This window comes from Gouania willdenowi, chromosome 18, assembly GCF_900634775.1.
Source record: "Gouania willdenowi chromosome 18, fGouWil2.1, whole genome shotgun sequence".
Lineage (NCBI taxonomy): Eukaryota > Metazoa > Chordata > Actinopteri > Blenniiformes > Gobiesocidae > Gouania > Gouania willdenowi.
In genome coordinates, this window is record NC_041061.1 from 355 (window position 1) to 24,775 (window position 24,421).

The 24,421-nt window shown below is 39.5% G+C and overlaps 1 pseudogene; it reads left to right on the plus strand.

The window, feature by feature from the left end:
* Positions 1 to 485: 485 nt before the first annotated feature.
* LOC114480299 (dysferlin-like) lies at positions 486 to 23,048 on the plus strand (annotated as a pseudogene).
* The last annotated feature ends 1,373 nt before the right edge of the window (positions 23,049 to 24,421 follow it).

Consider the following 24,421-nt stretch of genomic DNA (forward strand, 5'->3'; position numbering starts at 1 on the left):
TTTGGAGCCAAAATGTCAAGGTCAAGTCACGTCAAGTGTCAAAAACTAATATTTTCCATATCTACCAATATTTATTGTACAAGTTCGAAAAATACTTTTTTCCTATAACTTGGCCACAAATTGAGATCCAGTGCTCAGACTGGTACCATTGAACGACATTTCCTTTCAATGTGTGACCTTGACCTTCACTCAAAGTAATATTTAAGGTCAAGGTCAGTCTTCTGTTTTTCCTGCATTATTACTTTTAATTTCATTAGTAAAAAAAAAAACAAACTTGTCAACAAATCCAGATACAGGTTGAAATTTTTGACAATTTTTTTCAATTTTCAAATTGCCAAATACGTATTTACGTTGTGAATACAGGTCTTGCCTAGTTTCTATTAAACTTTTAGTTATTTTGATTCTAACCAATGACCATATTATATATATTTACATATTTATTCAACTTCTCCATGCTAACCATGCTAACGTGTGCGTCTCCCCAGGACGAGTTCATGGACTGGTGGAGTAAGTTCTACGCTTCGACGGGAGAGAGAAGAAGTGTGAGGCGTATGTGGAGAAAGGCTTGGACACGCTGCAGGTGAGACAGTGGGTGGACTGGACGCGCTCCGTGGTGTGCTCTCACCAAAGATGAATGGATGTTCTGTTCCTCCTGAACTCGCTCCACGTTTCCAGCCTCCTCTCCTCCTCTCGCTCAGGAAGCATAAAACACTTTGAGCAGGTGGTGGAAAACACACCAGAGTCACCCCGAGGTTTCAGGCCACGTCTTTTGAAATCTCTGGAAAACTCCGTCCCTCGCCTTCCCGTTAAACTCTGATCTGCTGCTGCCGCCGGGAATGAGACGAAGTTTCCAACCTTTTAACTTCCTCCCAAACTCTCCTCACGACCTGCACTAAATCTGACACAAACACCATCACAGTCGCCTGTTCTCAGACTGTTTTCACTGCTTCACAGTGTGGGAACCACCTCTGGTGCAGTAGCTATGGATGCCCACTGGGGGCGACCACACTGGAGTAGAGACGAAAATGAAAAGAAATGAGAAGAAGAGGTTCTCGTCTATCGGAACGTACGGAATCTCTTCCTTTTCCACCTTTCACAGCATTCAACTATTATGTTGTTTCCTGCGTAGCCGCAGGTTCTCCTGCCTTCCCACAATGCAATGTGCTCTGCTTTTTTCCTAATACTAGTGCAGTGCACGTAGGAAGTACGTGTTGTTATAGAAAAGTGGGAGGGGCCAGTAGCTTTTTCATGGATGGTTAAATGGTTGTGTTTGAAGGTGGGACGTCAGGAACATTTAGGTTTGTTGTGAAATATGTAGAGTGATAATTATTGTGTTTTCATAGATTTAAATGAATAAATTGGGAAAAATCAACTCACCAACATGAAGTAATGTCTGAGAAACACTTTGAGACACTCATGTGGGAACTTTAATTACTCTTTAATTCAGAATCCTCTTTGAACTACCTTGTAAACACTTCATTCCTAATGTAAATTTCATTCTGAATTAAACACACACACACACGGTTCACCCAAAGCGAGCAAAAAGTGAAGCCACCCCAGCAGAGTGTTGGTGCTCTGCTAACCAGGACAGGCCGGGACAATTTTATGAAATAACTTATGAACGGTGTCATTGCAGTCCAAACAAATCCAACGTTGAACACCTTTGAACCAAGCAGCAGCCATGTTGAAAGTCTCAGTTCAGTCAGATCCACAGAGATATTTGAGGAGCACACACACAGACACTCAGTGTTTCCTATGCTAAAGGAGGTTATAAAGGAAGCATTGAGCCTGATTTCCTTAGCTCAAAGAGAATTGGAATGATCCTTATCATGGCCGCCACTTCAATACTTCCAGAGGTTAAAGAAAAGTGGATAGGAAAGGAGATAGGAGGGACTATTCCACAACCAAGGTCTTCTAGGAGAGCTCTTCTTCTCTGCTTCATTGTCTACTACCAAACCTCAGAGTTGGAACTGTCGCCCCCTGCGGTTTCAGGTTCAGGTTTTTTATTCTCTTTCTGTAAACAAAAAAGGGTTACATCAGCATAACTTTTCCTGAGGAGTTATCTAAACCACCACAACAGTACTTGTAGACTTAAAATTGTGAACTTAAAGAAAAGCAAAAAGCTTAAGAGATAAAAATGTGACTCCGATAACATGTCATCCAAAAGTCCACCAGTGTCTCCAGTAAAGTTTTTAAAATTAGCTCTTCTTAATGTTAGATCTCTTGTTAACAAGTCACTAATAATTAATGATTTTATTTTAACACATCATTTGGACTTTTTATTTCTTAATGAAACGTGGTTGAATGATGGTATCAGTAATACTATTCTCAATGAAAGTTCACCAAAATACTTTATTTATTTAAATAAGTGTCGTACTTACAGGAAAGGTGGTGGAGTTGCTGCCATTTTTAAATCAATATTTCAGTGCAAAGAAATAATATTTGGGAATTTTATCTCCTTTGAATATATGTCATTCTTACTGAAGGGTGATTCAAGAGTTCTGTTTTTAGTCGTTTATAGACCCCCAAAATATTGTATGCACTGAATACAACTTTTTAATAATAACAGGTGACTTAAATATTCATGTAGACAATAACATGGACAATACTGCCAAAGAACTGTATGCTTTAATGGATACTTTTGGTCCTACACAACATGTGACTGGTCCGACACACACTCAAGGTCACACTTTGGATCTGGTTATCTCTAAAGGTGTTGATATCTCTGCTGTTGATGTAAGAGACTTAGCTCTATCTGATCATTTCTGTGTCTTTTTTGACCTAGAGACTGTAACATCTGTTCCCCCTAGTTATGTGTGTTTAAAGAAAAGGTACATAAATGACAACACATGCACAGTTTATGGAAGCCATAGCAATGACACCAACATTGAGTGGTGAGACAGTTGATGATCTTCTGGATGAGTATAATAGAAAAGTCTGTGATGTCATAGATGTGGTGGCTCCAATCAAAACTAAGAGAAAACCAAACACACAGAAAACACCTTGGAGGAGGACTGAGATAATGCAGAATTTGAAATCTGACTGTAGAAGAGCTGAGCGTAAATGGAGATCAACAAAACTCCAAATTCATCTAGAACTGTACAAAATAAGTCTGCGAAAATTCAATGATGGCTTCTTCAAAGCAAGGCAGCAATACTTTTCTGAAATTATTGCCAAAAATGTCAACAACTCTCGCACGTTGTTTTCTGTAATTGAAAAGCTCACAACCCCCCCAGATCAGATAGCCCCTGAATTACTGTCAGCTGGAAAATGCAATGAATTTGCTTTATTTCAATGAAAAAATACAATCAATAAGGTCAAACATCAGAACAAACCAGCAAAATCACAAAAAGCTTGAACAGCTTCAACCACTGAGGGAGGAGTCAACTACAATGTTAGAGTTTATTACAGTGAACCCAAATACAATAGAGGAGACTGTTCAGCAGCTGAATCCATCAACATGTTGCCTTGACACAAAACCCTCAAACTTCTTTAAAACTGTTGTAAAGTCAATTGTCAATGATTTGTGTCAGATAATTAACTGCTCATTCCAATCAGGCACCGTACCAAAATCCCTGAAAGTAGCTGCTGTGAAACCGCTGTTAAAAAAGAGAACACTGGATGCCTCTATACTGGCTAACTATAGACCAATCAGAACCTTCCATTCATGGCCAAGATCATTGAGAAGGTGGTCTTCAATCAACTGAGTCAATTCTTAACATTCAACAAAATATTTGATAAATTTCAGTCAGGTTTTGGTTCTCATCACAGCACAGAAACTGATCTGATCAAAGTGATCAATGATATAAGGTTGAACACTGATTCAGGAAAAGTATCTGTTCTCATTCTATTGGATCTAAGTCTGCATTTGTAGATCATACAATTTTGTTACACAGATTGTAAACATGAGTTGGACTAAATGGAAAAGTAATGCAATGGTTTAAGTCATACTTGGAGGAGCGAAGCTATTTTGTAAGCATTGGAAACTTTGAATCTGACAGATTACCATTGTCCTGTGGGGTTCCTCAGGGATCTGTTCTTGGACCCCTTCTGTTTAGCCTTTACATGCTTCCTTTAGGACAAATTTTACACAACTGTAAGGTTGATTATCAGAGCTACGCAGATGACACACAACTATATCTATCACTGAACCCAGATGACTATGGTCCCATTGAGGTGTTGTGTGACTGCTTAGAAAAAGTAAACTGCTGGATGAGTGAAAACTTCCTTCAACTAAACCATGACAAGATGGAGGTGATTATCTTTGGTAACAAGGAAAAGAGGACTGCTGTCAGCAATTATCTTGAGTCTGGATCTTTAGAAGATAAAGACCAAGTCAAAAACCTTGGTGTTCTGATTGACTCAGATCTTACATTCAGCATCGGATCAAATCTATCACAAAAACATCTTCTACCACCTAAAGACATCTCCAGAGTGAAAGGTTTAATGACTCAGAAAGATCAGGAGAAACTGGTCCATGATTTTATCTCCAGCAGACTGGACTATTGTAATGGTCTTCATCAAACATCTACAGCTGGTTCAGAATGCTGCAGTTCAGGTCTTAACCAGAACAAAGAGGTCAGAACACATTCCTCCAGTTTTAAAGTCTTTACACTGGCTCCCAGTCAGCCTCAGAGGAGACTGTAAAGTTCTGCTGTTGGTTATAAATCTGTGAATGGGTTTGGTCCAGAATACATCAGTGACATGTTAGTCAGGTATGAACCCAGCAGGTCTCTCAGATCTATGGACACAGGTCAGATAGTGGAGACCAGAGCTCACAGTAACCATGGTGATGCTGCTTTTAGTTGTTATGCTGCAAAGAAGTGGAACAAACTGCAGCAGAGCTGAAGTCAGCATCACATGTGAACATTTTTAAATCAAAGTTAAAGGAACTTTTTTCTCTACTGCATATGATTGAGAGAGAGATTTTTAGTCGTGTTGCTGATGTAATGATGTTTTACTGATGATTTTAATTGATTTTACTGATGATTTTAATTGATTTTACTGATGATTTTAAATGTTCTTATTGATTTTAAACAATTGAATGTTTTATAATGTAAACACATTGAGTTGCCTTGAGTATGAAATGCGCTATACAAATAAATTTGCCTTGCCTTGCCTAAAATGTGTCACTAGCTTTAGTAAGCTAAGGACCTTTATTTCCTTGCTGTTTTCTTCTGATTGTTCCCCTCTACTTTCCTTCTCCCTTTTTTTCTTTTCCTTCCCGTTTTTCCGTCCGTTACCTTGTAGAGTTCTCTTTGGACTCCAGTTCTTCCCATCGTGGTAATTCTTCTTCTGTTCTCTACCTCAGGTGTATGACTGTGAGCTGGAGAAGGTTGACGCCTTCCGAGGTCTCTCAGACTTCTGTCAGACCTTCAAACTCTACAGAGGAAAGACTCTGGATGAAGGAGAAGATCCTTCCGTGGTCGGAGAGTTCAAGGTGGAGAAGGAACCGTTTCTCGCTTCCATCTTGCCATAGATCAGGGGTTCTCAACCTTGGGGTCAAGACTCCATATGGGCCACAAGACACTGGGAGGGGGTCACCAGATGCCTTCAAGACACTAAGAATAGTTTTCTGAACAATTTGAGCCAATTTTTGCTTGTTTTTATCATTTTTCTGCAATTATACCAAACTGAACATATTTTACACTATTTTCTTGCCATATTTTTACTCCTGTTTGCCTACAACTATACTCCCATTTCTGGTACTTCTCCATCCAAATTCTTCAACGCTCTTCTCTGCACATTTTTTCAATCAATCAATCAATCAATCAATCAATCAATCAATCTTTTATTTGTATAGCGCCAAATACATAACAATGGTATCTCAAGACACTTTACAGTAGAGCAGTCTTAAGGATGCATCCCATTTCACCACCATTTTTGGTCACTTTTAACCATTTTATTAGTGATTAAAACCAGGATTTTCATCTTATAGATGACTAGAATAATAATAAACGTTCCTGGATAACAGTGGATTATATTATTCAGATGAATAAATAAAGTGTGGTTATCACAGATTCATAGAACAATAGACCATCATATTTACTGACTTTATGGATGGACCCAAAAATCTCTCCCCGTTATTCCTGACTACAGAGGGGGTCCCCGGTTTCTGGAACCTTTATTTTGGGGGTCGTGGGCTGGAGAAGGGTTGAGAACCCCCCTGCTGTAGATGTTACTGGTCTCTGACTGTCTCGTTTCCCACAGGGCATGTTTAAGATCTACCCTCTCCAGACGACCTGGCGATCCAATTCTCGCCGTCACTTCAGGAAACTACCGCCTAATGGTATCGAGGAGTGTTTGGTGCGGGTCCTACATTGTCCAGGCCCATGGACTGCAGCCCAAAGACAGGCACGGGAAGGTTGGAGGTGTTGATATGATTGTGTGTTGGTGGTGGTGGGTAGGAGGAGGAGGAGCTTATTGAGCGCTGACTCAGGCTAACTGTGATTCCAGTGTGACCCATACGTGAAGATCACTCTGGGCAAGAAGAGCTCAATGACCCACGACAACTACGTTTCCTGTACCTTGGACCCAGTCTTTGGAAGTATGATCTTCACACTGGGGCTTAACGAGACATTCGAATCTTTTGATTTGACGTTGTGGTTAAAGTCCCTGATGGTGGTTGTCTGGTCTGGTCCAGGATGTTGGAGCTGACCTGCTCCCTCCCTCTGGAAAAGGACCTGAGGATCGCGCTGTACGACCACGACATGATCACCAAGGATGAGAAGATCGGGAGACAGTGAATCGACCTAGAGAACCGCTTCCTCTCCAAATATGGAGCCATGTGTGGCCTTCCTCAGACCTAACTGCGTGTGAGTGGATCCGTTACTGCTGTGATCTGACGCGATTGGCGTTACTAATGATTAAAGGTCCCATATCATGCTATTTTTCACCATCTCCATTTGTTCCTAAGAACCACAAAAACCTAATATTTGAGGTTTATTTTTCCAACTCGGCCTTTTTTCCAGAGTTTTAGCCTCTGAAAGTCACTTTTTGAGCAGCGGGCTGTTTGGTTCCTGCTATGCATATTCAGTTAGTCCAAATGTTGTAAAAGAATGAATGAAAATCACACATTCTATACCTTTGTATAATCTTTAGAAGCTATTAGGGGTGGGAACCTCTGGGTACCTCACAATACAATACGTGATACAAAGCTCACGATAACGATTAATCTCACGACATGACGATACTGCGATTATCAATATATTGGTCAGAAATCAATCTACGATAGTCTATGACATGACAAGAAAAAAAAGATTAAGTAAAACAATACAATTTTTATTTTATACTCTGAAAGACAGTAAATTGAAAAAGTGTCCTATGAACAGTGACACTATGTTAGTGCAGACATTTTTGTAATAAGTGTCAACATACCAATGTAAACGTTCTGTGAAGACGTACCTGCACATTTTAGTGAAAAAGTAGAAAAGGTTTTGAAAAATAAAAATAAAAATTGATACCTAGCGTGAGCATATCGATAATCGATCGTGTGGAAAAATATTGCGATATATCGCTGTATCGAGATATCATCACACTCCTAGAAGCTAAGAAGCTAAAACTGTAGCCATGAAGACCACAGCACACACACCAGGCCATTATCTTCAAAGAGAGAAAAGTCGACAACTCGGCAAACTTTGCCTTTTTCCACTGCTGTGAGTCACAAAATACCCACAGATCTCTATAACAATAAGACTACGTGAACTACAGAGGCTGATCTGAATCAATTGATATACAGGTCAGGATTTTACATACCAAAACAACGCCACAACATCAGAAATACCAGTGGAAAAGTCAACAATGGGTGACAAATTGTGTCTTATCTTTGTTGTTTTTATGAAAGTTGCTTTCAATATGAATAAAACTCTATATTTTGATAAATCCAAATTGTGTCGTCGATGATATCGACATTTGAGCACTTCTCAGCCGGGAAATCTGTCCAATGAGCACTTAGTGCTCGTGCGTAAAATGGCTATATATCACTAATGTCTACAGGATCTGAGCTTTACAATGCTTTGTCAAGCATTCTGATTGGTCAAGCATTGCTTGAATAACCACCCTTGTGTTTTGGTGGGGGGGGGGGGCTCTGCACTAGGGGCTGTGATGGCTACAGTGGTGCTGTCTCGTGGCCTTCAGGGTTAGTGAATAGCTTCTGCTGTTTTGCTGGACTGAGGTCTCTGTGTCCTGCTCCTGGTGCTGACTGCTCCTTGTTATGTGTCCTTGTCCTTATTTTGTCCTTATTTTAACCTGTGTGTCTGTGGGCGGGGTTTGTGCAGGGTGGGTGTATTTTTAGTTATGTAAAAACGCCTTAAGTTGTTGTTTGAAAGTAGCTTATTTTTATAATAAAACAAGTGATTGATTGATTGTGTAACGGCATCAAAAATATCATTACGCATGGGGCCGCAGAGATCTGAATAAATATGGATATATGTTTATTTCAAGCCCAAATGCAACACCTAGTGGTCCAAACACAAGACTAACAATGATTGGAATTCATTTGACTGACATATTACAGTTACACACTTGTTTCCAAACTTGTGGAAAAAAACAGTTTGGCACAGTTGTAAGCAAAGTGGGCTTCTGCCTGAACTTTTTTGTACAAAAACATGTTTATCTTTGGCCTAATGTTTATTATTATCACCAAACTTGCTGTGGTGGATGTCCATACATTAGTTCAATTATTTTCTACTTTTACAGCCTTTGATAATGAGAATTGACTTTACAGTTGATGTAAATCTCTAGGTTTTTTTGGGCGGACTACAGATTTTGTATTTAAAAACATGATTTACTCAGTGTCATATATTTAAAAAAAAATTCACATCATCTGTAACTACTAAGGGTCCTATTGCAAATCTGAACAAAACTCAAGCATGTAGGTCATGTAGAAGCTTAGAAAAAACTTGTTATGGGTTTGTGATTCTTGGAGAACCAACACCCGTGTCCTTGTCCGTCTTCAGGTCTGGAGTCAACCAGTGCGAGACCAGCTGACCCCGAGGCAGCTGCTGAACAGACTGTGCGAGAGGCGGAACCTGGAGAGGCCCGTCTACGACGACCACGGCGTCCGCTTCAGAGGACAGCGCTAACACATCAGCGGAGCTCGGTGATTGGTCGTCCCGGTTTAAACACACACACACACACACACCACACACACACACACACACACACACACACACACACACACCACACACACACACGTTAACGTTAACCAAGTGGTTCTCAACAACCTTTTGAGGTATTTCCCACTGTGAACTTCTTTGTGCGTAGGTGTATGTGTCATACCTCTATTCCCCACCAGGGGGGGCATACCACACACTTTGAGAAGCACTACGTTAACCCTTCGACAGCTTTCACTTGAACTCCAACTGTCCAAAGGACGTGTGTTGGACCACAAAAACGGATTTGAGACATTTGAGCTTAAGTATCAGATTACACACACTCAAATCTTAATCAACGAAATTCCATCCCAAAATTTTTGAAACCAAGAAAAACTAAAAGATGCTAAAAATAATGTTGAATTAAATGTTTAGAAGAATAAATCTAAAAAAAAACGGTTTTCAACTTTCTCATCTATTCTGTACCGTCAACTTTTATTCTTTTGTGTGTGTGTGTGTGTGTGTGTGTGTGTGTGTGTGTGTGTGTGTGTGTGTGTGTGTGGTGTGTGTGTTGTGTGTGTGTGTGTTGTGTGTGTGTGTGTGTGTGTGGTGTGGTGTGTGTGGTGTGTGTGTGTGTGGTGTGTGTGTGTGTGTGGTGTGTGTGTGTGTATGTGTGTGTGCGTGCGTGCGTGCGTGCGTGCATCCAGATGACAAAGACGTCCCTAAACGTTTCCTGGGTCCCCTCTGGGAGCGACTCTCTCTCCACATTCTGAGGAAAATGGGTTGGTTCCTGAACACGTGGAAACCAGACGGTTGTACAGTCCACTACAGCCTGACATAGAGCAGGTGAAACAGACACACACACACACACACACACACACACAGCTATCTGATTTGCTGTTGCCTGCTGTTTGTCAGGGGTCGTCTAATGATGTGGGTGGACCTCTTCCCAAAGTCTCTGGGACCGCCCGGCCCCCCGTTTAACATCACGCCACGCAAAGCCAAGAAGTAAGAACACACACACACACACTCACACTGACTAACTGACCAGCTGGTCATCTTTCAACACATCAGCCTAAAGTTTTCCAACTAACCACATTTTCCCCATGAACTAAGAACTTCTCCCAGAACCAAATTTATTTTCAATCACTAGAATCTGTGAAAGTATTTAACGAAGTACAAAGTAAACCATAATCAACCAACTCACCAAAAAGACTAGTTAAAATGTCAGACTTTCCTTTAAGTTTAACCGACCGACAGCCAAACAATCCATTGACTATTGAACAAACGAGAGATAAGTCACTCTGTCCAACAAACTTACAACCAAGTCAGTCAGTTACTATCATTTGAGTGACAATATTTCTAAAAAAATAATAATAATTAATTAGCTTATCTACCAACTAACCAACCAACCATTCACCCATCCAACCAACCACCCAACCAACCAATTAACCAATCACCAAGTCAGTCACTAGAATTTGACAGACCCTATTTCCAAAAACTAATGATTAATTGACACATTCACCAACCAACCAACCAACCAACAACCAACCAACCAAACAAACAAACAAACAAACAAACAAACAAACAAACTAGTTACTAGAATTGGACTCACAAATATTAGACATCCAACCAATCCACCAACCAATCAACCAACCAACCAATTGCCCAGTCAGTTATTCAAATTTGACTGACTATCTTTCCAAAAAAGGAATTAAATAATTGACGAACCCACCAATTGACAATTTGACCAACCAACCAACCAACCAACCAACCAACCAACCAACCAACCAACAACCAGCCAACCAACCAATCAATTACAGTTATTAAATATGATGGAACATCTTTCCAAAAAACGAATCAATTAATTGACAAATTTACCAACCAAATAATCACCAAACACCCATCCAACAACCCGCCAACTGGCAAAACCAACCAACCAACCAACCAACCAACCAACCAATAAACAAATTCAATAAATAATGAAAATGCAAACTTAGGACTGGGCAGTGAGAGCTGACTAACTAAAAACACTAACCACCATAACTAAACTAGTTGTAACTAGCTGGTTAGTAGAGTTGAGTCTCTGACATCTATTCTTGTCCAGGTTCTTCCTGCGATGCATCGTGTGGAACACCAGTGACGTCATCCTGGACGACGTTAGCATTAGCGGCGAGAAGATGAGCCGACATCTACGTCAAAGGGTGAGTGGAAAAAGACAAACACACGCCCCAAGCGTAATGAACTGCTTTAGTCACCACCGTCCGTTCGTCTCCTCTCGTCAGATGGTTGGACGGACACGAGCACAACAAGCAGAAGACGGACGTCCACTAACCGCTCTCTTGGCGGGGAGGGAAACTTCAACTACAGGTTCCTGTTTCCCTTCAGCTACTTACCTGCTGAGCAACTGTGTGTGGTCGACAGGAAGGTACGCAATCATTCACAACAGCACGAGGACCCACATGGCTGGGTTAGCTTAGCATGTAGCTGCACGGGCTGAGCAGGGTCAACAGGTAAAAGGGTGTGGCTATGGTATGGCTTTAAGGGGTATTATTAGCTGTGCATTTCTCATTGGATGTTGTGTTTACAAGTGAGATAGGAAACTTTTAATCACAGGGGCGGGGCCACAAACATGTAATCAGCATTCTTGTCAGCATTAGGATACCGACCAATCAGAGCATTAACACAGAAAACAACAGTTTGTGTGTTTTTGTGTTGATGTTTTGTCAATTTTTTTGTCATTTTTGTTAGTTTTTTCTGTCCTGTTGTGTGTTTTTGGAGGCGTTTTGTGTATATTTTTGATATTTTTTAAGTTTTTTGTATGACTTTGATGTTTTGCACATTTTTTAGTTATTGTTTCTCTGTATAATTGTGGTCATTTTGCATATTTTCAAGCTGTTTTGTGTATCTTGTGTTGCTGGTTTGTAAATTTTTTGTCATTTTTTGTATGTTTTTTTGTCGTGTTGTGTGTTCTTGCAGTCATTTTGTGTATATTTGTTGTTGTTTTATTTGTTATTGTGTATCTTTGTTGATGTTTTGCACATTTTTCAGTTATTTCGTGTATAATTGTGGTCGTTCAATTAATGTTGTCCTGTGTATATTTGTTGATCTTTTGTGTGTATTGGAGTTATTTTTTGTATAATTGTAGTTTGCTGTTTTGTGTATATTTCTGTTATTCTGGGTTAAATGAGACCTCGGGCCACCAGTTGCTCATTACTGGTTAACAGTGAGTTACTCAACATTTACACATTATTCATTAAAAATGATTGCCTTTGGTCAACCGTACTTTAGCATGAGTTTGAGCCACACTTCATATTGTGTGTGTGTATTGATGTGTGTGAAAAAGAGTTAATATGGATGTCCTGAGCTGCCAGAATAAGGCCAGGGATGAGGGAGTGGAAACAAAGGAGAGGAAATCCATTAGCGTGAAGGTGAGACGGTTCAGGCTCCGTCTGACAGACGACTGTGAGTTCATCAGAGGTGATAATAGCTTCCACACACACACACACACACACACACACACACACACACACACACCTGTCTCTGTGTGTGTGGAAATAACGGCGGGGCGAGAGAAGTGTCGATGGGATGCTGCAAAGCGTCTCTGCTGCATCATCTTACATTTTGAGAAGGAATCCATGAGAAAATCCCAACGGACATAATTCTCATTGTTTTCTGGTGTTTGGATGTTAACGCACGAGAACTGATATGACCGTAGAGTTTTAACGGTCCAGTGTTATGCTATTTTTCACTCATTTCCATTTGTTCTAAGAATCCCAACAACATAGGTTTATTTTCCCAATCTCACCTGTTTTTCCAGAGTTTTAGCCTCTGAAAAGTCACTTTATAGGAGACATATCATGGTTTTAAATCCTTCCTTTTTACATATAAATCATACAGTTATGGTCTATATAAAGCGGAACTGCACTGCTTGGGTCTGAATTCCTCATTATTATAGCTCCACTCCCTGCAACTCGTTTTGGTGCTGTCTCTTTAAATGCAAATGAGACACATCATAGCCCGCCCCCTCTCCAGGTTCAACTCCACCCTGCTCGGCCATTTTTGTAGTTTGAATAGAAGAGATACGGCTATGTAGCGGCGCATAAACTTTTTATTCACACGTTATTTACAAATGTCAACAACGTTAGACTTGTCCATACCAGCCTTACATGTTCCAGCCAGAGTCTGACCCAGTGGAGCGAGATGAAAATGAAGATGACGAACCTGCAGAACCCTAACAAGTGAGCTAACATAAGCGCCGAGCTAATGCTAGCGCCAAGCTAACGGCACAAAATGCATTTTAACACAGTCTTTTCAGAGACAAAAACGTCAAAATGAAATGACTAATGAAAACTTTAGACTTAAATTAAATCACGTAGGCCATATCATCAAGGATCTAAAAACGAGCACACAGCGCTAACATATGAAGACGGTGCAACTGCTAATGCTAACAAAACAATGACAGGGACGTCTTAATCAATCACACTTTTAGCGTTATTTACAGCTTACCGAAGTGCTCTGTTCATCGTCTCCAAAGATAGAAGGAATTGAACCCTCAATCAGACAAAGTCTTTCTATAAATCCTTCTTTATACTGGTGGAGGTTGATGAAGCAGTCATCATTGAAGTGCTTCACACACACAAAAATGACCTTATCCACAGATGTGGTACATTTCTATAAAAAATAAAACTCAACCAGACACTTTGAAAAGGTTCTGAAGCTGGGAGACGGTGTAATGAAGCGTGTGGTTACTACATCCAACAACCAAACATTTTGACTTATCCTCTCGTAACTTCAGCATCCTGGAGCTTGGACTACAAAATAAAAGCGAGAAATAAAAATGGCGGATTGCTCGAAGTGTTGGTCCTGGAGTCGATGAACTAATTTGGCAGTTCTGCTGACGTTATTGTTCAAAAAACATAATAGAGAATCGAAAAATCGAAACAGATTGAAAAATATGACCAAAACAGAATATAAAGATATCAACGGAGCACCTGAAGAGATTAATTTGAACTTTTCTGTGCTTCTAAACAATCTAAATATACATCAAAATGCATTTAAGGGCTAAAAAAAGTGGATTTAGCATGATATGTCCCCTTTAATGACTCTTTTAAAAACAGGCTGTTTGGGGCCTCCATGCGTGTGCATGAGTAGACGCAGACTCTACACCTTGCTCTTGTGGAGGTTGACCCATAGCCATTGCCTTTTGCTATCAAACACACTATTGTTGTTGTTTTCAGCCAAAAAACTGCACATTACAGTAAAACACATGGATATTTAAGAGGCTATTGTCATTGTGAGTCAGACAAATGCTGCTCCCCGTTGTGTGTTTATCACATCAGCAGCAGTGGAGTCAGTCAGCTGTTTCAGCTGTTTCAAACACTCACCAGAGCTGCTATGTCGATTTCTTGTCATCTGCACATATTCTAACCAGGAATAGTCCATTTAAGGTGATAATCATTTTTTTGTCCAACTGCTGTGTCGCATTGGGTCACAAACACGTCAGATCATGTCAAAGACGATACAAAATGATATATTGGATACTAAAAATGGAACTACATCATGGGTGCTACACCGTGGATGCCCACTGCTCCTCAGGGAGGAGTTTAATGCAGAGAACATATTTTGTGTTTGTAGCTTTACATATATGACAATAAATTATAACCTAACCACAGTGTTTGTTGTACCTGTGAGGTAGGTTGAGTGGGAGGAGCTTACATTCTTATATAGGGCAGGCGGAGCCAAGATTGTAAGGAGGAGGGAGTTTCCGCGATGTGACGTAACAACGTGAGAAAAATCCAACTGTCCTGTTTGGAGCTGACTTTTTACAAAATGTGGAATAACAAGAGCAAGTTTTTACAACTTCGTCTTTCTGAATGAGGCTAAAGGATGTATATCACTGTAGCAAAACCATTATAAAGTGACTTTTACATAATACTGCCCCTTTAAGAGATTACATTAAAGGTAGTCATCAGAATATCAAGACCAACCCAATTCTAACCTGGACCCTAGCCCTGACCCTAATCCTCTAATCCTAATTCTCCTCCTTCACAACGTTGAGAAAGTCCCCAGCATTCATGCTATCACTTTTGGGATTTTAACATTTTTGACTTATTCAATTTTTATGTGCAACTGCATTGACTTTTCAGATCCAATCCCATTTTTACAGTTTAACGCTCGTAAAGACCAGATAAGATCTTTGCAAACAATTGTCATAACTTCCAAAATATTGAACCCGGAGTCCTAATTTTCTCAGAAGTACTAGGTACTGTATATATCCGTCTAGCCACTCACAATACCACATTTTTAGCCAGAGGATAAACAGTTTTTGAAATATCAAGCCTGAAGTGAACATAATCCCACAAATCTACAGTTTATTTGCATTAGAGATTTGTCACAGCTGCTTTTTAAAATTTTAAAACATTTACGTTTTTCTCTCGTCCTCCTGGTCACACCTTTAGCCCTAGAAACATGGAATTAACCCATTTGTAGTCCCAAGCCTGCGGATTCTCACAATGTGTTTAATTTTTCAATAGACCTCCGAGTTTTCCCACAATTTGGATTTGTTTGACACAAGATACTGCCTGATTTCAGCACACCACACAGCTTCATGTAATCACTGTTGTTGCCATGGTAATGAATTGACAGACAGCCTTGATGATTTAATCCACCCAGGCTAATGCTAATGCTAGCACATGCTAATGCTAGGCTAATGCTTCCTGCATCCTCACTTGCATTTTCAACAGGAAATACAAATATTCTAGTTCTGCTTCTAACGCGTTAAACCCAAGAGTTGTGGTTTATTTGTCCATGTTTCCATTAATGTGTTTGATCTGGATTTGATCCTTTCATTGAGTATAAGATCAAAAGCAACCAGAGCAAAACAAACCCATCGATCTTTGAGAATCAAACCAAACCGTTCGTTCAGGATAAACTCAGACTCACAAGAGAAATGTATAAACTGCCTCTTTAAAAACCTCTCACTGTGACGTAAGCAAAGTGTCTCTATTATTTGTGAGATCGATTTGGAAACTTTTGTTCCACAACAAACCAAATCAGTGTGTTTTTTGTTCTTTGAGTAATGAACAAAAAACATTACATATTAGTTTTTTTTACGTAGATAGATGATGGAGGTCATAATGTAAAGGCTGAACTGTTTATTCTCTCTCCTCTACAGGAACATTTCTGGAGTTTGGACAAAGCTGAGACCAAACTGGCTCCAAAACTCACCGTCCAGATCTGGGACAAACGACAGTTCTCCTTCGACGACTACCCTCGGTGAGATTTTTTACAATCACTGGAGAAACTGTACGTATACGTGAGTCTTTAAGTAAAATATATTTACAAGAAGATAGACAGACTTTGCGAGATAAGTGGGAATAGAACTAGAAAAGAGGAGACAAGACAAGCTATGACAAGATGAGACACGATAAGACAAGATACAATGAAAGAAGACGAGACGAGATGAGAAAATATAAGAAGACACAACATATACGACAAGACAAGACGAGACCAAAAATAAAATAAATAAGATGCGATAAGATAAGAAGATGCATGACAGGACATGAGAAGACAAGACAAGGTTAGATAAGCTATGATAAGATACAATAAAAGATAAGATTACTTACAACAAAATAAGACAAGGCAAGAATAGAAGAGACGAGATGAAGAGAGACATGACAGGACAAGCTAAGATAAGACAAGACGAGACCAGATAAGCTATGACAAGATTAGGGAAGATAAGATAAGACAACATACAACAAAATACAACAAGACAATACAAGATGAAACGAGATAAGATGAGACACAATAAGACAAAATATGAAAACATACAATAAAAGAAAATAAGACAATACAAGATGAAACGAGATAAGATGAGACACAATAAGACAAAATATGAAAACATACAATAAAAGAAAATAAGACAAGACAAGATGAGACAACATTGGACAATATACGACGAGATAAGATACAACATGAGACTTAACGAGATAAGTCGATATAATACAAAACACAACAAGATAAGACAAGAATAAATATGAGACAAGATAAGAAGAGACAAGACAAGCTAAGCTAAGATAAGATAAGAAGACAAAACAAGATAAAAAAAAGCTATCCCGAAATGAGACAAGATAAGACATGACTAGATCAAGAATTAACAAGATGAGACGTGAGAGATGTGACAAGACAAACTATGATAAGATGAGAGAAGACAAGACAAGATCAGATAAGCTATGATGAGATGAGAGAAGATAAAACATACAACAAATATGACGAGACAAGGCGAGGCAAGAACGTACAAGACAAGAGAGATGAGACAAGACAAGATCAGACAAGATGAGACAAGGTAGGAAAAGCTACGACATGGGACAAGACAAGAACAGGCAAAAATAGACAAGAATTAACAAGATGAGACACGATAAGACAAGATAAGAAAATATCCAATGAAAGATGTGATGTCATACAACAATATACGACAAGACAAGGCAAGGCAGATGACAAGAGACAAGAATTAATAAGATGAGGCAGTATAAGATATGACAAGATGTAATTAAAGAAGATGAGACAAGACAAGATAAAATGAGACAAACAACAACTTTCAACAAGACAAGAATAACTAAGATGACAAGACGAAAGAGAGACAGGACAAGCTAAGCTAAAACAATGAGGCTGTGTTTAATCCCACTTGTGGTCTTACTGCTTCACTTTTCTCTAATATCTCAGATTCTGTGACTAAATTGTAGAAATGCAGGTATAGATTGTGAACACCTCCTCCCTCCTACTGACTGTGATGATAGATCTGTGCTGTACAGACTGATGTTGACTTAGCACAGTCAGGATTAGCTTTTAATGGCACCTAGATGGGACGTTAACCTCTGCGTGACCAACGAGGATGTGGAGCTCCGTGAGTGTTTCCGCTGAGTCGGCACATTGCTCACAGTGGAGGGAGCACTCCATTCGTCCACAGCTGTCAGACCTTGAAATAACTCAGCCTCCAGCTTCTTCTTCCTGACCGTGTGTGTGTGTGTGTGTGTGTGTGTGGTCGCCGCAGACCGTTTTTAATCCACGTCTTCAGCCATTTTCCACTTCCTGTGGACGTCTGTCCTCCACGACGTCTCCATACTTACAAGCAATTAAGATCAAAAGCGTATTTATGAGCCGTCACCGCAGCGCCGGCCCTTTAACTCACACAGGAGACACGTATTCATTAAGGGAAACCCAACGGTTTGGGTCTGCTGCGGGATCTGCACCCAGTTTGATAAACAAGAAAATCCGGAACGTGGATGGAATGTGTGACATGTGTTCAGATAGAGAGACAGATGATAAAATTATACACAAAATGATGGAAAAATACATCATTTTTTACTTATCGTAAGCGACTTTGAGTACCCCAGAAAAGTGCTATATAAAATTGATGTACAATAATAATAATTATACAAAAAGACACAAAAATTACAGAAAAATATGCACTAACAATTCACAAAATTACACAAAACTAAAAAAATACTCAAATTGATGGAAATATACACAAAATGACAAAACATTACACACACAAAGACCAAGAAATACACAAAATTACATAAAAATACACAAAATGACAGAAAAATACATACATAAAGACAAAATTATACTAAAAAAGATAGAGAAATACATTAAAAGACCAACAAAAAAAAAAAATTACAGAAAAAACACAAAAAAGACAAAATTATAAACAAAATGACATGAAAACATTTGCATCAGAAAACATTTATTTTTCAGAAACATATTTCTCATGTTCTATATATATATATATATATATATATATATATACGCAGTGTGATGACATGTCATATTATTATTATTATTATTGTTATTATTATTATTATTATTATTATTATGTGTGATGATGTTCCAGGACACGTGGTGATGGATCTGAATCACATGCTGCGCCCGGCCAAGTCAGCAGAGGGGTGTGGCCTAGAGCTGCTGCAGCAGCCAATGGAGAGCCTCGTTTCTCTGTTCCAGCAGAAGACGGTGAAAGGATGGTGGCCGTGTTTCTGTGAGCGAGACGGACACAAGATCCTGGCTGTGAGAGCACAACGACTGTAGGGGGGTGAGCTAGAAGACAGGCTACAGAGTGACCATGGGTGTGTGTGTGTGTGTGTGTGTGTGTGTGTGTGTGTGTGTGTGTGTGTGTGTGTGTGTGTGTGTGTGTCTACAGGGAAAGGTGGAGATGAGTCTAGAAATTGTGTCTGAGCAGGAACAGGAGGAGAGACCAGCCGGCCTTGGACGGGACGAACCAAACATGAACCCTCACCTGGAAGAACCACAGTGAGACACACACACTCACACACGCAAACATGAACCCTCACCTAGAAGAAGTACAGTGGGGTACACACACACAAACACACCCACGGACACAGACACACACACACACGGACACACCCACAGACACACACACAAACACACACACGGACACACACACACACACATCCACGCACACAGACACACATGCATACGTACACACACGCACACGGACACTCATGCACACAGATACACACGTGCATACGTACGCACACACACACAAGCCCGGGCACACACGTGCACACGCACCAACGCACACATGCTCCCACACACACATGTATGGGGGGTGGATCCATTCGACCAAACGTGTAAACGAAGGCGTACCCTGCGCCTGCACGTCTGTACGTCTGATCTACATTTCCCATAGACTTAGAATGGATAGACGGGCACAATGCACAAGTCACGTCTGCATGTGTGCTTGCAGACGTGTTAACGTGTTAACACGTTTTCTTTAATGTACATACACATTAAAGTGTATACACACTGGATGTACACCTGACAAACATAAATATATCAGTCACACGTAGACACAGATGTGGCGTGAGTGAAGTTATAGCGATCAGGTGACCTTCACTATCGATCACCATGTACATGTGTGCAGTTGTGAGTGTGAGTGTGAGTGTGAGTGTGTAACGGACCACCATTTAGTCTGGTTACAGTCTGTGTCACTACACCCGTCTATAGAGTGGTAGTGACTGTAGTGTTACACTCTGAGTCAGATCTTTGCTGTGATTGGACAAGATACAATACTCACACACACACACACACACACTTACAGACTTACACGCGTGTACACGCCTGCACGCCCCAAACAATTATTTCTAAGTGTTTACATGTCACGTACATGGTGCTACAAGGTCACCTGATCACTATAGCTTCACTCACGCTACACCTAACTACTGACATTAGGTAAGTTTAGTGAAAGTTAGACACGTACACGTGTGTTAGACTGATATGTATGAATTTAGAAGTGATCCACCCCCCATAACGCATGCACACGCACGCACACACACATATACACGCACACACAGGACGACCCCTGACCTCTGATGACCTCTGATTTGCCCCTCCCCCTCCTCCAGGCGTCCCGTCACCTCGTTCCTCTGGTTTTCGTCGCCTTTTAAAACTCTGAAGTTCATCGTGTGGAGACGCTTCAAGTGGCTCATCCTCCTCTTCATCCTGCTCTTCCTCCTCTTCCTCTTCCTCAGCGTCTTCCTCTATGCTTTCCCCGTGAGTTTCACAAAGTCTGACTTTAAAAAGTCTGAGATTTATTCTGTTCCAGTGATCCTTTCTCTGAGGTTGGGAGTTTATTCTGGTCAGATCGGATAAGTTAGGATAAGGTGAGATAAGTTAGGATAAGGTCAGATAAGTTTAGGATAAGGTGAGATAAGTTTAGGATAAGGTGAGATAAGTTAGGATAAGGTCAGATAAGTTAGGATCAGATAAGTTTAGGATAAGGTGAGATAAGTTAGGTTAAGGTCAGATAAATTAGGATAAGGTGAGATAAAGTCAAAGTCAAAGTGTTTATTGTCATATGTACAGTTAGAAACACGTTTCCCTGTACAATGAAATTCTTGCTTTGCCGACCGCCAGTGAATGCCTACGTAATAAAGGAATAAATAATAAAGGAATAAATCGAGATAAAAGAACTATAATAAATAACAGTGGCATGCAACACTGTTATTCAACAAAAAAACCTGAACATTAAATACAAAACACCTGTACAATTAAAAATACAAATATATTAGCTATACAGAGGAGAGGTGATATATACAATGGTATGTGCAAAAAGCTGTTTCATAATAGAGAGACATGGTGTTAGCTGTGCATGGGCGCATCTAAAGTGCGAATGCAGGTGGTGTGCAAAGTACAGTGGAGAAGGGGGGGGGGGGGGGGGGGAATGAATAGTTCATTAGACTCCAATCACTTATTTAGGAGTCTAATGGCCGAGGGGAAGAAGGAGTTTTTGAGTCTGCTGGTCCTGCATTTCACACTTCTGTACCTCCGGCCTGAGGGTAGAAGTGTGAACAGTTAGATAAGTTAGGATAAGGTGAGATAAGTTAGGTTAAGGTCAGATAAATTAGGATAAGGTGAGATAAGTTAGGATAAGGTGAGATAAGTTAGGATCAGATAAGTTAGGATAAGGTGAGATAAGTTAGGATCAGATAAGTTAGGATAAGGTCAGATAAGTTAGGATCAGATAAGTTTAGGATAAGGTGAGATAAGTTAGGTTAAGGTCAGATAAATTAGGATAAGGTGAGATAAGTTAGGATAAGGTGAGATAAGTTAGGATCAGATAAGTTAGGATAAGGTCAGATAAGTTAGGATCAGATAAGTTTAGGATAAGATAAATTCAGTATTAGATAAAATCAGATAAGTTAGGATAGGATAAGAATAAGAACAGACAAGACTAAATGAGTTTAAATAAGATAGGTTAAGATGCATTAGCACAAGTTCAGATTAGGTAAGTTTGGATATGTTAATTTAAGATACGTTAAAATGAATTAGGATAAGTTAGAATAAGTTGAGATAAGTTAAGTGCAGATACATTTAGTTAAATTAGAAAGTTAGATTATGTCAAGATAAATGAAGATGAATTAGGATAATTTAATTAAAGATCAGATAAACTAGGATAAGACAGGCAAAGATAAAATAAGTTAAAATATTCTAAGGAAGGATAAGATAAGATAAAATATAATAGGTTAAGAACTGTGTGTGTGTGTGTGTGTGTGTGTGTGTGTGTGTGTGTGTGTGTGTGTGTGTGTGTGTAGAACTACGCAGCGATGAAGATGGTGGGACCGTTTGGGCTGAGCAGAACTGAACAGTGAAGAAACATCGAGAGAAGATTTTTTTTTTTTGCGACTGTTGTACAGATTAGCCTTAGTGTGTGTGTGTGTGCGTGCGTGTGTGTGTGCGTGCGTGTGCGTGCGTGTGTGCGTGCGTGCTGAATTTAAGTGCACTCCCTTTTCAAAAACCAACCCAAAGATATTTATCCCATCAGTGACCATCTACAGTTAGTTTCTCAACGTTCATTAAACATATATATTTTTTAAAAAGACCAAAAAAAAAAAAATCACAATTTCAACCAAATCCATTTCACGGTTTTAAATGATTTGATGGGAATTTATTTTAAAATAAGGAGAACGCATAAAATAGTGATAAATAATAATCAATAATGTCATGCGTGATAGAATAGAAAAGTCTTGATGAAATTCATGTATTAGCGTTAGCCTGTCCATAGCTAGCTCGCTAACTTCATCACCACGTTGAATGTAATTTGGCTAAAAAGACTAGAATAATAAATACTGCAGTTTTAATGAACTACTGAAGGTTATTTCATGATCAAAGGAAGCAGAGAGACTTATTTTAGTGAAACGTACGATTGTTCACCATCGACGACATGTCAGAAAAATTCAAAGTAAAAACATCTTCGTAAATTCTTAAATTGCGAGTTGTTGTTTTACGTCATCACAAGTTAACAAGTGTTCCCGTGCTTCTCAAGAGGGTTTCATTTATCATATTTATAGAAAATGGAAATCAATATTGCTTTATTTTATTACACTTAAAAAAAAAAAAGAATTGTATTTATTTTTATCTAAAAAGTGATTTAAGGCCCAGCTTCTCCTGCCAGCGTTTGAATAGCCAAACATTACGTTGATGTAGCGCTCGTGCTTCCCTACTCTTAAAGTGGTCAGTGAATGCAGCACGCCATCAGCTTTCTGCTGACTCAGCATAGTTCAAACTAAAAAGTGTTGAGTTTGAACCACAAACACAAGTTTTATTCCTGTCCTGATCAATAAAAACACTTTCCCCATCACTGTTGTGTTCTGTTTTGATTTATTTGACAAATTAAAAGCTTTCTTTCAAAATAAAACCGTCATAAACTTGAGGTCAAACTGACTTCATATTATTAATATATATTCCAGATATGGATTGTTTAAAAACAGTTTTCTTCTGATTTTTACTTTAAAATCAAAACCTAAACATGATTTTTATCTCTTTATAGAAAAATCTATCTGCAAAATACTTTTCCCATATGTTATATGCGTCAGAACTGTGAAAAAAGCACCAACACCAAGGACGCCGTGTCGTTTTGGTTAGCTTAGCAACATGCTAAAGGTGAGCTGTTATTATTATTAGGGTCATACTGGCCATAGGAACCTATTGTTCTTGCTTGTCTTGGGTATTTTCGGTTTTGCCCCTTAGAGTGCCCAAAGTCTCACCAAAATTTACATGTACCTCAGGCCGGCTGAACAATTACATATTTTGGCGCAATGAAAAATATCGGTAAAAAAATGCGTGCACTGCGCGCATTATAGACGCTAAAAATACGATGGAACCGCACAACCGATTCATACAAAATTAGCCACATGTATTCTTGACCCCAAGATGAGTAAAAAGTTACCTGATGACCACGCCCACAATCAAACCGGAAGTCAGCCATCTTGAGTCAATGGTCAAAAATGGCAAAACGCATTTGCGCGAACTAGTCTGAGGGGCTTCATCCGATTTGCTTCAAACTCGGCCAGAACACTTACGTCCCACCGAAGATTAAAAACAATCAAAAGAATTTGCGTATCTCTAACGGTTTGGTTGTGGCGCCGCCGGAGATTTGCAATGCTAATTTATGAACCCTATGTATAAACCCTATGTATAGTTCATGGTTCTCAAAAGAGAGAAACATTGTTATTGGGTTGGATGTTTTTCTTTCTTTCTTTCTTTCTTTCTTTCTTTCTTTTTTTCTTTCTTTCTTTCCCGGTGTCAGGACCAACCCACCTACTTTTCACCAAAGGAACCATTATGTAGAGTCACAAAAATTAAAACAAAAGGCACAGCAAAGGCGGTGCAATTTAGTGAAGACAGCGTGGCAAAGGCGAGGGCCGTTTATCGCCGTTTGCGGTTAAATTTACTATTATTATTATTATTATTATTATTATTATTATTATTATCTAGTTTCCAATAATGTGTTTCTGCATTATGATTGT